This window comes from Apodemus sylvaticus, chromosome 2 (assembly GCF_947179515.1).
Source record: "Apodemus sylvaticus chromosome 2, mApoSyl1.1, whole genome shotgun sequence".
NCBI classification, from domain to species: Eukaryota; Metazoa; Chordata; class Mammalia; order Rodentia; family Muridae; genus Apodemus; species Apodemus sylvaticus.
This window is the reverse complement of record NC_067473.1, coordinates 71,653,719-71,669,655: the sequence shown is the minus strand read 5'-3', so window position 1 is coordinate 71,669,655 and position 15,937 is coordinate 71,653,719. Positions and strand designations below refer to the sequence as shown.

Sequence of the window (15,937 nt, the reverse complement as noted above, 5' to 3'; positions counted from 1 at the left end):
TACACATTATATATAAATGAACTCATATAATTGATTCTAATACTGAAAAGTATAAATACTACAGATAAGGATAGAGGAAGCATTAGTATCTGGTGAGGATCCTTGGCTCATAGCCAAGTGAGTGGCGACAGTTGATACTAATTTCAGAAAATGAGTTTTGATGCAAGAACATAAACCAAAAATGACAGCTCACAGTTCCCATCTCTAGTTTTAATGTGTCATCTGGTGTCAGATATGGGGATACAATCTAGCTGCCAATTTAGAGCTGTAAAAGGAATAGAAAAGGATTTGATCCCCTGGGATTCTCCTCCATTGCCTGAGAAATGCAAATGACCTTAATTTGAGGATTGCTTGTAATATTAACCACAATTAGGATTTGGGGTTAGGATAACAGGTGCTTGTTAACTGTGATTATTGCTAGCATCTTCCAGTATGATTTTAAAGGGCAGTGAGATACTATAATCTAAATTCATGTTTAGAGGATCATGCTTGAAATATCAATCTCCAAATCTGGACCACAGAATGAGTTATTATTACCTTGTCATAGTCTGAATATGCTTGTCCCAGGGAGTGGCACTATTTAGAGGTGCTGTTTTGTTGAAGTAGGTGTGTCATTGTGGGCATGGGCTTTTATATTATAGTTCTAGCTACCTGGAAGCCAGACTTCCACTAGCAGCCTTCAAATGATGATGTAGAACTCTCAGTTCTGCCTGCATCACATGTATGCCTGTATGCTGCCATCCTCCTGCCTTGATGATAGTGGACTGGACCTCTGAACCTGTAAGCCAGCCCCAATTAATGTTTTTATAAGAGTTGTCATGGTGTCAGTTCATAGTCGTAAAATCTAAACTAAGACATACCTTAGTATGTTAGAGGTTTAGAGGATAAGTCTCAAGTTGTTTCTTAATATTCAGAGAATTTGGATATATCCATTCCAGAAAGGGGTACCAAGAGGTGGGACTAAGGTACCAAAATTATAGTGTGTAGGTTCATATGGCAATTTCCTTGTAAGATATCCTCTTCTGCTGACAGTTCCCCATTAATCAGATGATATGTGTCACATATACATTTGGGCTACTACCTAGCATCTGAGTGTATATTGCCAGCATTAGCCAAATCCTAGGCAGACACTTTTTTTCTAGAATTTGTTATGACAGATGATTGTATATAAATGCAAAGTTGAGTGAAACAATTTAAAGATAATTGTGAGAAAGGAAAAGAGGCATGGAGATGTATTGAACAGAAGGATCCTAAACACAGCTGGTTCCGAGATTCAGAAGTTGGTTCTTAGATCAGTATTCTGACTTTCTTCAATGCACAGAGACTGGAAAGAGCAGGTAATAGACCAAGGATGAAGGAAAGCAAGGAGTCTCTTCTATGACACCTGTTTTGTGTCCCTAAATTGAAATGTGTCAGGCATGCTTGATTTAAGAGATCCATGTTGGTTACCCAGATGAGTGGGAATGCAGCACTGTTTCTATTTATTTCGTTTCAAGGAGACAGGATTGAATAAAGTAGAAGAAAAGGAGAAACACATATGTTTATTATCCCCTCCAAATGAGGAAGGGGAGAGATAAATGAATGCGTGTAATCATTTCACAGTTGAATGAAGCAAAACCAACTCCAGCCCTGTCTCAACAGCATCCTTTATCATCCCACACTGAAACGCTTGTTTCTATTTTGCATTCCTATTCCAAGGCACACAGGATCTCACCTTACTAGTATTTTACCCACTCTATAATCTGTCTCTTCATCATCAGATAAACAATAATCTTCTAGTATAATCTTTTCAACTCGTCTAACAAGGAAAGATCTACTGGTCCCTAATAAACTTGGGGAAATAATGTTGTGTGCATACATAACCACAGACAAGAAGATGGACTTGTACATACAGATCAATGGTATAAAATCACATCTTTTAATGTTTGGTCTTTTAAAAAAAGAAAGAAAAATAAAGAATACTTTCCCCACTATGCTAAAATGAGTTTTTGTGTTTGGCAATGTTACTGCAATTATATTTTTCAATGATAGAAAAGTCTATTTATTTAGTATCTTTTAGGATTTTGTTCTTATTCTCTCAATAACCACACCCTGATTTAGCTTTCTATGAAAGTAGGAAGTTAAAAGATGAATTTTATGAAGCCAAGTGAAGAATAAAAAGAAGGGGCATTCTACATCACCTGAAATAGCCTGGCAATCTGTGTGCCACAATGTGTATATGATTCTAGACATTTCCATTCTGAGGAGAAAATAATGAAGCAAGGGAAGAAAACATAGTTTATATGGATAGTATTCAGAGAGTTTTGAACAAAAGTAATATACTTAATATTTTTCTACTGTATTAAATGAAAGATAACATTATTCTAAAATGAAGCTCAGATTTTACTTATAAATGCTATGAACAGAATGAAAAGGGCAAAACACTGAATAGAGAACTCTTTGGGCATTTATAATAGTTCAAAGAGTCACTAAAAATATGAAGCATGATTCAATTTGTAACCTTAAATACTATTTCACAATACATCTCCCTCCCAGTACGGTTTTAACATAATCTTGTAAACAATTTCAGCTACACAATTTTGACTCACAGTTGACCAAGAGATGGCAGAAAATTCAATTTTGAGCCGCTATGAGTAGATGTGGGGCATTAAACACAGCTTTGGTATCTTTTGAGGGAGAGTTAACTGAGACTTTTAGATGAAATGAACAGCTCTACATGAGATCACCCATCAGACTGATTTCTAAGCTATATGGTCAAGGACATACCTGCAAATTTTACTCAAGCCATTTCCAAAGCACATTAGCGAAATAATCAGAAAAAGTCTGAGACTTGCAAGTTTGAATACAGTACAAGAGGACAGAAGGCTTCAGTAGAGCTGTATGTATCTGTAGTAGCTAGGTGTGGCCATCACAGCATCCTCAGAGGACTGCCCTGGATTCCCTAGGATACCCAAATCTGCAGATGCCCAAGTCCTTGGCTATAATGGTACAAGTCTAATGGGCAAGCACAAAGGAGGTGTCAGTGATTATCTATTTGATAGGTGATTGTTTACTTGAGGTTTGGTTTTATTCTTAGTCAGAGTGAAGGTCTATCCTTTATTGTTGTTTGCCAGAACATCATTTTTCTTTCATTTTGTTGTACTGGTTTTTATTTTTATTTTTTTGATCCTCTATTTACATTGTCTGACCTTTATTAGTTCCTTTTGCTTATTAAATTAGGCTTTGTTTTTCTGTATCTAATATCTTGAAATTTAATGCTGGTTCATGATTTGAGATCTTTGTTTTTCTTTATGCCTGACACTGCCTAGATGGCCAGGAACCAGAGGAAGGATAACTAAGAAATTCAGGATAGAACTAAGTACAACTGGCAAAAAACATTCAATGAAACAATTTCTGCTGTATCTATAGTTCAGTACTTGGCCCAATTGTCATCAGAGGGGTGTCATCCAATAACTGATAGGTGCAGACACAGAAACCCATAGCCAAACATGAGGTGAAGCCAGTGGAACCCATTAGAAGACAGGGAGGGAGTATTTATTATAGGAGCCAAGGGGTAGAGGACATCTTGAGAATGCCAGTCACAGATTCAACTAAGCAGGGCTCATAGGAGCTTACAGAGAATTAAGTGTCAACCACGGATCCTCTATGTCTGAGCTAGGTACTCTGCATATATCTTATGGTTGTATTAGTTCAAGTCTGAAGAACTGGCAAGAGGCCACAGCATACCACCAGAAGTTATTTTGGGTATGTTTTTCTCTATGGATTCATGACAAACACAGCTCAACAATGCAATATAAGGTGAACCAATACATTCGAAGAATCTGTCATCAAGTGTCCTTTCAAGTGCTTGCTTTAACAAAACATCCTCTCACTTGTGTCCACTTCAGGAAAACACTCCTTCATGTGGCTACCCCAGCAAAACACCATCCAAAACAATTGTCTTTCCAACAAATCTTAAAGGTTCCATTTTAGCCCTAACTCTAGCTTTGGGGGTTATTTTCTAAGATTTGAATTCTATGGTCTAGGCATATTGACTGTAAAGAATTACCCATGAATATAAGCAAACTCTAACATTGTTTACCAATTTACATATCTTTTCAACATTATTTAATTATTTGTTGTTTTTCTTTCTGAGTTGGGGGTCTCATATAACACAGGTTAGCCTCAAAATCTCTATGTAGCTGAGGATGAACTTGAACTCTGGATCCTTCTGCCTGCACCTCTAGAGAATTCATGAGTTATAGGTATGTACCACTCTAATTGTTTCAAATTATTTAATTTACTCCATTATATTAGTTAGCATTTTACTATTGTGAATAGACATTATGACCAAGGCAACTCTTATAAGGACAAGCCTCTTTAATTGAGGCTGGCATATAGGTTCAGAGTTTCAGTCCATTATCATTAAGACAGGGTTATGGCAGCATCCAGGTAGGCATGGTGCAGGAGGAGCTGAGAGTTATACATCTTCATCTAAAGGCTACTAGGAGAAAACCGACTTCTAGGCAGCTAGGTTGAGGGTCTTAAGTCCATGCCCACAGTGATACACCTACTCCAACAAGGCCATACCTCCTAATAGTGCCAATCCCTGGGCCAAACATATACAAACCATCACATTCCACTCTCTGGTCCCCATAGGTTTGTTTCAAACACATGAGTCTATGGGGATCATATCTAGCTTTAGCTTAATAAAAAAGAACATTTAGTCCAAGTTCCAAAGTTTCCATAGTCTATAGTAGTCTCAATAATGTTAAAAGTCCAAAGTTCAAAGTCTCTTCTGAGATCCATCTAATCACTTAACTGTAATCATCAAAGCAAGACAGAAAATCACCTGGCAAACTCTAAACTCTGCATCTCTATGTCTGATCTCAAAGCAGTCTTCAGATCTCCACTCCTTTTTCATCTTTGTTGACTGCAATAAACTTCTTTCTCCTGGGTTGGTTTTATTCCCTATTAGCAACTTTCCTCAGCAGAAAGCCCACAGCTCTGGCATCTCAAACATCTTGGGGTCTCCAAGGCAACTTCAAGGTTATAGCTTCTTGTTTCAATGTCTAGGATTCACATATGTCTGGGCTCCTCCAAATGGCTGGCGTCACTTTCTCAGCTCTGCCCTCTATAGCACTATAAGCTTAGGTTGACCCTCTCCACTGCCACTGCTCTTCTTGATGATCATCCCATGGTACTGGTATCTCCAGTGTTCTAGGGTCTTCTGCTGCAACTAGGCTTTACCAATAGCCTCTCATAGGCTCCCTTTATGGTGCCAGGTCTCATCTCGTTGCATGACCCTTTCAGTCCTGGGTTATCAAATGCAACTGAGGCTGCACCTTCACCAATGGCCTTCCATGGCCTCTCATAGCAGCAAGCCTCAGCTGCTCTTCATGACTACTTCATGTCTTCAAAACTAGTACCACCCGGATGATTCTTACACATCATTAAGTAGAGCTGCTGCATGAGATACAACCGTGGCTATCTCTGGCACACATCTTCTTTATGTTCTCAGAAAACACTTCCCAGAAGTTTTCACCTTGGTGATGCTGGTCCCTTCTTAATCATTGCTAATTTCTTAGCTTTAGCTAACCAGCATTAATTCTCCCAGTTGTCTCCTTCTCCTCTTGCCTCTAAAGCCAGAGCCAAATGGGTAAAACCGCTCAATTCTGCTGCTTGCTGGGACTGGAACATGGCCCTCTTGTTCAATTACATTATCATTAGCTTTCTGTTTTCCAATTTCTTCACTGCCTAAGCTTGGCTGTCTTGGAACTTGCTCTGTAGACTGACTTTGACCTCAGAGGTCTACATGCCTGTCTCCTAAGCACTTGGATTCAAGGTGTGGTCCACCACAGCTGGATTTAAGTTTATTTCTGCTTGGAACTTGCTCTGTTCCAGGCTGCCCTTCAACTCAGATCTGCTTGTCTTTGCTTCCTGAAATTTCAGGCTTTTACTCCCATGCCTGGACCTGAATTTGGCTGGGTGGGATCTTGCCTCAAGGTCACCACTCCCTTAATTAAATTTAATATCTTTGAACACAGTACTCAGCTTCCTGGTGCCCCTTTAATACTCAAATGATATATTTTATATTTTTCCTTTCTAAGCTTGCCATGCTTGTTTACAATGCTCTTCATGAGACTTAACCAGAGAACAAAGTCTATGATGGCCATTTCTGAGACGTCCTTTGTTAATAAAATTAGTATAAATCTCTACCTTATCCTCATATAGACTATTCAGACAAAGGCAAAAAGCAGTCACATTTTTCCCCCAAATACTACAAAAACAGTCTCTCAGCCACATACTAAAATTCTTCTCCATTGAAATCTCTTGCTTCAGGTCTACACAGTTCAAATCACTCTCAGCAACAAGGTATTCCATATTCCTACTAGCATAGCCTATTAAGCCTGACTTAAAGCACTCTGTTGTTTGCTGTACAAATCCAATTTCTCAAAATTCACATTCTTTCAAACAAAAGCATAGTCAGACCTATCACAGCAATACCCCAGTCCCTAGTACCAACTTCTGTCTTAGGGTTTTACTACTGTGAATGAACAGACACCATGACCAAGGTAACTTTTATAAGGACAACATTTAATTGGGTCTGGCTTACAGGTTCAGAGGTTCAGTCCATTATCATCAAGGTGGTAACATGGCAGCATCCAGGCAGGTGGTATAGGAGGAACTGAGAGTTCTACATCTTCATCTGAAGGCTGCTAGGAGAATACTGACAGCGAGGATGAGGGTCTAAAGTCTGTGCCTACAGTGACACACCTACTCCAACAAGACCATACAGGCTCTTTAGGGAGGTGCTGTTAGTATCACAAACTCCTTCTTTCTCATCACTGCCCTATCCTTTTCCATTCTTAACACCAAGGAATTGAAGCTATTTAGTTTTTTTAAGACCCTACATTTTGATTTGTAGCTAGTGCTTGTACTCTAGTTGGAATCTTGACACTACAATCCTTTTATCTGCAGGATTTTACCACCACAGTCATCCTGATTGCACCAGAGTTACTTCTGAACTTGGAAAAAAAACCTTTAATTTTTTTCTCCTTTCTACTTATTTTAAATATTTAAATTTAGTAGTTAAACATCGCTTAATTTGGTCCATAAAATTCTGATGATACTGCAAGTGTGAAAAACAATGTCTTAGGGCTTAAGAGTTTGAAACTATTGGTCTATTTATGTGAGTCTTTGTTGGGCTGTTCTTCTGAAGCTCAACACTTGTCTTATTCCATAACATTCAAAATAGTATTTATTCCATATTTCTGAGGGTCAGATTAAGACCGACTTCTTATAGCATCTATAGTATTTCAACTATTTTAGCCATGACTTTAGAGGGTCTTGGTTTGGATATGGCAAAGGAGGGATGTCATTGACAGACTGCTCATGGTTTAGGGTAGTACAACATTTTCCAGTTTTTTTGCTAAAAAATGTTCTCTCGAAGGCTTCACATAGTGAATAAGGAAGCCAGGAGTGGACCTACCTCTCCTGTTCTTAGGCTTCTGGGAAGATGGCGGGCATTTAGGCAGAGCATGCTTACCAAAAGCAGCCTACAATCTTTCAAAAGAAGAAACATGTTTTGTTGGGAGAAACTAGCAAGGGAAAACTCCCTCAGTACTACAAAAACATCAGTCTAGACTTCAATACACTCAATGAGGCCATTAAGGGCATTTACATTGACAAGAAATGCCCTTTACTGGTAATGTCGCCTCCATGCTATGGAGGTTGGATCCTGTCAGGTATTGTGACAAAGATGAAGATGCAGAGGACCATTGTCATCTACCAGGACTATCTCCATTATTTCTGAAAATACAGTCACTTTGAGATGCATCACAAGAACATGTCTATACACCTGTTCCCCTTTTCAGGGATATACAGATTGTGACACTGTTACTGTTGGAGAGTGCAGCCTCTAAGCAAGACTGTTAGATTCAATGTGATTAAGGTCATCAAGGCTGCTGGCACCAAGAAGTAGTTTCAGAAACTCTAAGGGGACTCTGGCCAATGCCCTAGAACAAAAACAGTTATTTTCCAAATAAAAAACAAAAAATAAATGTTCTCTTGAGAAAATGAGAATATTTAAACCTTTTTTCTTCATCAGTTTCAAATAAAATAATAAGTGCATATTCTATTTGATTTTGGAGTTTCTGCTCTTTCTAGTATGGTTGTTCCTTTATTGTCTTATTGTGGTAAATATTAAAGCTAGAAAAAATTGTGGTGATTATGTAGCAGCTGACTTTGGAAATGAATGTCAATTTAAATTGGCTTCTCTGGCATTTATTAGTAATTCAATTTTATTCTGTGTAATTATGAGATTATAAATAATTCAAATTAGAGTAGAAATATAGACTTCAGACATCTCCAGATCATCTCTTGTACTTTCAGATATGTCAACCTGTCTTAAAAGCCAAGACTTCATTGTCTTGTTACATAAATTATAATCAATAAAGTATTTTAAAAACATTTCTTGCTTTCCTCACATGAATATCTGTGCTTTCAGTTTGCTCTCATGAAATCTGTTTTCCTTTTTATTGTTGAAATTTATCCCTAGTTCATAAGATGATATTTGGAATGAGGATTATAATGACTTTTCCTGTAGTATAATCTGTATACCACTCAATCAAATTTAATGCTATTTTAACATGGAGAGGGTAGACTTTTGGTTAAATCCAAGTGATTTGAAGTGTTTCAGATGTGAAGAGATGGTATCCTTAATATTCCTTGCATTTGACTTTTACTAATATCTAACTATTGGTAATATCGAGGTATTAGTATTATCTTTGTTCTGTGATTATCAGATCATACACTCCAGAGAATATGCCATGATATTTATTAACCAGCAGAAATCAAATGTTTTAGATGAGCACTGGCAATTTCCTGGGATCCTTTTTACATTTACTGTGGGAAAAAAAGTTCCATCATAATCCTATTATGAGTTCATTAAATTTCTAAAGCTGAATCTCTGAGATTATGGTGTAAAGCATTTGCTTTAGGAAGCCATGGAGGTGTCACAGAAGCCTAGTTCCTCGGTGGTGGGAAGAATGCAGAGGTTCACAGAGGTGGCAAAGCAGTGGGTCTCTTACCCCTTTGATTCCTAAGGCTCCAATTAAATATTTTCAGTTTGGAATATCCAACTAAAATCCCATTTGAGGAAAGTATATTCAGTTCAAAAACAGTGACACCTGACAAAATTTTTAAGTAAAGAATAAATATATTTTTCTCCAATGCCATTATCACTAACTTCTTCCCAGTACAAATTAGTATTTTTCCACCACTAAAATAAAATATATCCACTCTGGAAAGGCTATATACTTTGATCACTACTATATGGTATTCTCTAAAAGAAATGTGGAGAGAATAAAAAGACAATAATTGTTCCTGTCTGAAAGAATTACAGGGATGGAAATGGAGAGGAGCCTGATGAAAAGAAGGTCCAGCAATAGACCCAAAGTGGGATCCAGCTCAAGGGGAGGTCGGTCCCAAGGCCTGACACTGTTACTGAGGCTATGGAACATTCACAAAAAGGGACCTAAATGACTGCACTCTGGAAGACCCAACAATCAGCTGAAAGAGTCCGATGCAGATATTTGCCAATATACAGAAGCAGCTGACCCTTGTTGATCTAGGGAAGGGAAGTGGGAGGGGGTTGATTTGGGTCCAGGGCTAAGTATAATTTCAGGGAGGGGGGGGATCCAGGAAAGGGGAAATAATTTGAAATGTAAATAAAGAGCATATCTAATTAAAAAAGGGGGGAAGCTAAGGAGAAGGGATAGCCTGTAGGAGGACTAGCAGTCTCAATTAATCTGGATTCCCAAGATCTCAAGCACTGGACAGGTAGCATACGCCAGCTGATATGAGGCCCCTGACACACATATGGCTGGGTCAGTGTTCATTAAGAGATGATGTACCTAACCCTCAAGAGACTGGAAGCCCCAGGGAGTTTAGAGGTCAGGTGGGGTGGGGTGTAGGGACATCCACTTGGAGACAGGGGGTTTGGGAGGAGGTGGGATGTGAAACAGTCGGAGAGTGAATGGGGGTGGGGGGATAAAATATGGAGTGTAAAAAATAAATAAATAAATAAGTTTAAATAAAAAAGAGAATGATTGTCTGGTATAAGAGGTAATAAGGGTAGACAACGAGGACAAAAGATTTATAGTGCATTGAAGCTATTCAATAAAATAGAATATACACACTTTTTTTTCAAGATAAAGTCTTAATATACTCCCTAGGTTGGACTTGAATTTGTCATCCCCCTTCCCACCTTAGTATCTAGAGGGCTATCACTACAAGGGGTATAAGCTACCATGCCTGTTCTCATATTACAATGCTTAACAAAACCTATAGAACTCTAAATAAAAAGCATGAATCCTAAAGTAAGCTATGGCCGGTGAGTGATAATGATGTATTAGCTTAATTTTCTCATTTGTAGCAAACATTCTGGTAGTGTATGGTGACAGTGATAGAGGCTGGATTTTTGTATGTATATATGGGGCCTTCATTTCATCCATTTGAATCTACAACTATGCTAAAAGTTAGACAATTAAAAACAGGACATAGCTGTACTATTAAATGAACAATAATTAACTCTTAGAATGTATTATATTTCCAAAAGTTTGCTACTGAATGATGTCACCTATAGCTTGTAGTATCATTGTTTGCTTGTTTTTTCTGTTATACATGATCGTTTCACTGTGGTCTTGAAGCAGAGTTGCTTTGTTCACCCTCAGGAGATCCTCATGTGAGTGATTCATTCACATTCTCTCTCTAGGGAGGAGGGGAAGCCAAAGAATCTTAATGAAGTCCCGGTCCTTCTCAGGGGTATATAGGTGGTTAGCAATTGCTGGGAGAACACGCATGATCTCCTGCCTTTAAGCTTGCCTTGATTCCTATAACTAATCCAAGTTAACTTGCTGTTTCATCAAGTTGGCTGTTGATAGTATCATTTCATTAGTTGGTGATTCCCTCTTTATCTGGGTAACTAGAAATAGACTCCCTAGGAAAAACTATGCAACATACTTAAAAACAAAATAAACTATAAATCCATGGTAGAGTAGGATCCTATAGGACTGTACAATTAGCAGGAGTGTATATACCTTGGCGTCCAATGGAACAAGGTCCATGATTCTAACTGATTTAGGAGGACAACTGAGAGAGTTGACATTTGGGTTTCAGAAACTCTCCAATTATCATGAGTTTTATTAGGGAATTCAAAGTAATGGAAATGGAGTATGCTCTCTGTAGTGATAAAGAACAGGTTGGACAAGTTCACTAAATATTAGTTAATGGGAGAAAATAACACATCAGTAGGAAAACTACCACCACCACCACCACCACCACCACCAGCAGCAGCAGCAGCTGTAGCAGTAGCACCACCACCACCACCACCACCACCATCACCGCCACCACCAAAAACATCATGAACCATTTATGTGCATGCTCCTTCCCTTGGAAAATGAATACAGTCCATGAAAATCACTGCTGTGGATTGAATATAAACAGTCTCTCCTAGGCTCATGTTCGAGCAATCGGTCCTTAGGTGGTTTTTGAAAAGGTTATAGAACCTTTTGGAAGTGAAGACTTCCTAGAGAAGTATGTCACCAGAGGTGGGTTTAAAGTTTATAGACTGGCTCTACTTTGTTTTCTGTTTCCTGAATGTGAATGAACTGTGATCAGACAGCTCCCTGCTCCTGCTCCCCACTGATTTCTGTCAGGCCTTTTAAACTTTGATGGACTCCGTGCCTCTGGAACTGTAAGACAAAACAAAACTTTTCTCCACACTTTTCTTTTTGTCAGCTTAGGCAACAAGCATTTGTTGGAAGAACATGTAGCAATTCAAGCTCTCCAGAAAAGGGTATGAAGCTCAGGCACTTTGTTCAGAAGGTCTTGGCCTGACCCTTCAAAGACTGCTGTGATAGCGTCAGTGATGGATTTCTCCTAATATTGACTTTAAATGATGAACATGATCTGTATACAGGGAATGAATACAAAACCAACTAATACATTACCAAAAGAAGAGGCCTCTCTTAATAAGGATAGGCTGTTCTGCAGCATTGTTTCTCTTTTCCTCAACAAATTGCTTAATTTATTTTCCTTATGCCTTCATTTTTTCTTCAATATTTGTAATTTGCATGGACATGCATATTTAAAATGTAACAAGAATTCAGTGTGATCCTTGCAAATGCTTTCTATACTAGAAATATATACTGTGGATGGCTCATGGTGAAGATAATTTGTATGCTGCTAATTAGAATTTGACAGAATCATTCTGGACAATTTTCTTAGGGGTTCTTAGAAGTGTTTACAAGCTTGACTTCATTTGCAAAATATGCACTCTAAAATCCTGCCCCAGGTCTCCGTGACTTTGTGTTCCCATCATGGAATTTCCCTGTTCACAGTAGTATTCAGTTCTTGGGCATGCTTGTTCATGCTTGTTGAATAGCTCTGTCTTCCTTTTGTCTATTCAACCCACAGCTCTGTTCATTACTCACAAACTCCAGAAATAGAAGGCTAAGAAAACAATTTAGATATGGCATAGCAATATAAAACTTCATGAAATTCAATGGACAGTTTTAGTATTCTTATTTTAAAGCTAGAGAAATGAAGGTGAGAAAAGCTAAATAATTTTGCAAAGTTTGCAGCAATGGTTACTGTTAATTGTCAACTCCACAGGATCTAAAGCTATCTGGGAGATGGGCCTCTGGGTGTGCTTGTGAAGGATTATCTTGATTAAGTTAACTGGTGTGGAAAGATCTATTTTAACTGAGGGTAGGATTGTTCCCTGGGCAGGGGTCCTGTACAGTACTAAATGGAGCAGAAAGTGACTTGAATGCTATCAGTCATTGCTTTCTACTTCTTGACTATGAATACAGTGACAACCTGCTTCAAGCTCCCACTGCTGTAGCTCCTAGTTGTCAGGGTTTGTGATCTTGAACTGTGAGCCACAGGTAACTCTTTCTCCCTTAATCTACATTTGTTAGAATACCCCATCTCAACAACAGGACAAGTCAGGAAGACAGTTGCATAGCTCAAAACTAGTACAAACAGTCATCTATTTCTGACATTGGTTCTGTGGAGAATAAATAGGTGGATAGATAAATAAAAAAAATCACTCTTGAAAAGTTCACTTGACTTTTGATGGGGATTGTATTGAATCTGTAGATTGCTTTCAGCAAAATGGCCATTTTTACTATTAATCCTGCTAACCCATGAGCATGGTAGATCTTTACATTTTCTGAGATCTTCTGGAAAGAACCCAGGTATCCCTCAACAGAAGAATGGTTGCAAAAAATGTGGAATATTTATATACACAATGGAGTACTATTCAGCCATTAGAAACAATGAATTCATGAAATTCTTAGGCAAATGGATGGAGCTGGAGAACATCATACTAAGTGAGGTAACCCAGTCTCAAAAGATCAATCATGGTATACACTCACTAATAAGTGGATGTTGACCTAGAAAACTGGAATATCCAAAACATAATCCACACATCAAATGAGGTAAAAGAAGAATGGAGGAGTGGCCTCAGTGTAGCAGTATAGGGCCAAACAAGAACAGGGAAGTGGGAAGGGGTGGGTGGGAGAACAGGGGGAGGGAAGGGGGCTTATGGGACTTTCGGGGAGTGGGGGGCCAGAAAAGGGGAAATCATTTGAAATGTAAATAAAAATATATCAAATAAAAAAAAGAAATAAAAAAAAAGAATTGATTTGGGATTTTGATGGGGATTGCATTGAATCTGTATATTGCTTTTGGCAAGATGGCCATTTTAGCTATATTAATCCTGCCAATCCATGAACATGGGAAATCTTTCCACCTTCTGAGACTTTCTTTGATTTCTTTCTTCAGAGATTTAAAGTTCTTGTTATATAGATCTTTCATTTGCTTCTTTAGGTTCACACCTAGTTATGACATATTATTTGGGACTATTGTGAAGGGTGTCATTTCCCTAATTTCTTTCTCCTCTCGTTTATCCTTTGAGTAGAGGAAGGGTACTGATTTGCTTGAGTTAATTTTATATCCAGCCACTTTGTGAAAGTTGTTTATCAGCTTTAGGAGTTCTCTAGTGGAAGTCTTGGGGTCGCTTAAGTATACTATCATATCATCTGCAAATAGTGATATTTTGACTGCTTCCTTTCTAAATTGTATCCCTTTGACCCCCTCTTGTTGCCTGATTGCTCTGGCTAGGACTTCAAGTACTATATTGAATAGACAGGGAGAGAGTGGGCAGCCTTGTCTGGTCCCTGATTTTAGTGGGATTGCTTCAAGTTTCTCTCCATTTAACTTGATGTTGGCTACCGGTTTGCAGTATATTGCTTTCACTATGTTTAGGTATGGGCCTTGGGTTCCCAATTGCAAATCGATCCATTATTATCTCTTTGTACAGAGCTCAAGTCCAAGTGGATCAAGGATCTACACATAAAACTCAGAAAATTAGACAGAGTACTATCAGCGGACCCAGTTATACTACTCCTGGGCATATACCCAGAAGATACACTGAAGCTTATAGAGGAGAAAATGGGGATGAATCTTGAATACGTGGGCACAGGGGAAAAGTTCCTGAACAGAACACCAATGGCTTATGCTCTAAGAACAAGAATCGACAAATGGGACCTCATAAAACTGCAAAGTTTCTGTAAGGCAAAGGACACAGTCAATAGGACAAAATGGAAACCAACAAATTGGGAAAAGATATTTACCAACCCTACATCTGATAAAGGGCTAATATCCAGTGTATACAAAGAACTCAAGAAGTTAGTCTCCAGAGAGTCAAATAACCCTATTAAAAAATGAGGTACAGAGCTAAACAGGGAATTCTCAACTGAGGAAACTCGAATGACTCTAAAGCACCTAAAGAAATGTTCAGTATCCTTAGTTATCAGGGAAATGCAAATCAAAACAACACTGAGATTTCACCTTACACCAGTCAGAACGGCTAAGATGAAAAACTCAGGGGACAGCAGTTGCTGGAGAGGATATGGGGAAAAAGGAACACTGCTCCATTGTTGGTGGGATTGCAAGCTGGTAAAACCACTCTGGAAATCTGTTTGGCAACTCCTCAGAAAATTAGACATAGTACTACCTGAGGACCCAGCTATACCCCTCCTGGGCATATACTAAAAAGATTCTCCAAGGTATAACAAGGACACATGCTCCTCTATGTTCACAGCAGCCTTATTTACAATAGCCAGAAGCTGGGAAGAACCCAGATGTCCCTTAACAAAGGAATGAATACAGAAAATATGGTCTATTTACACAATGGAGTATTACTCAGCTATTAAAAACAATGACTTCATGAAATTCTTAGAAAAATTTATGGAACTAGAAAATATGATCCTGAGTGAGGTAACCCAATCACAAAAGAACATACATGTTATGTACTTACTGATAAGTGCATATTAGCCCAAAAGTTCAGACTACCCAAGATACAATTCACAGACGACATGAAGCTCATGAATAAGGAAGAACAAAGTGTGGTTGCTTTGCTCCTTCTCAGCAAGGGGAACCAAATATTCATGGGAGCAAATATGGAGACAAAGTGTAGAGCAGAGACTGAAGGAAAGACCATCTGGAGACTTCCCACTTAGGGATCCATCCTATATATAGTCACTAAACCCAGACACTATTGTGGATTCTAAGAAGGACCTGATAAGCTGTCTCCTGAGAGGCTCTGCCAGAGCCTGACAAAGACAGAGGGGGATGTTTGCAACAGCCAGTCTGTGGACTGAGCAGCAGATCCCCAATAGAGGAGTTAGGGAAAGGACTGAAGAAACTAAAGTTGTTTGCAACTTCATAGGAAGAAGAACAATATCAATCAACCAGACCCCACAGAGTTCCAGCAGACTAAACCACCAACCAAGGAGTACCAAGGAGTAGACATGGAGGGACCAACGGCTTCAGCTGCATAGGCAGCAGAGGATGGCCTTGTTCAGCATCAATGGGAGGAGAGGCC

The 15,937-nt window shown here is 38.7% G+C and overlaps 1 protein-coding gene and 1 pseudogene across 1 annotated transcript in view; one reads left to right on the top strand and one right to left on the bottom strand.

Annotated features, from left to right (window-relative positions):
- Positions 1 to 15,937, bottom strand: part of Cntnap2 (contactin associated protein 2) — a 1,662,736-nt gene that overhangs the window by 475,624 nt on the left and 1,171,175 nt on the right. The window lies entirely within an intron of this gene.
- LOC127677202 (40S ribosomal protein S11-like) lies at positions 7,499 to 7,978 on the top strand (annotated as a pseudogene).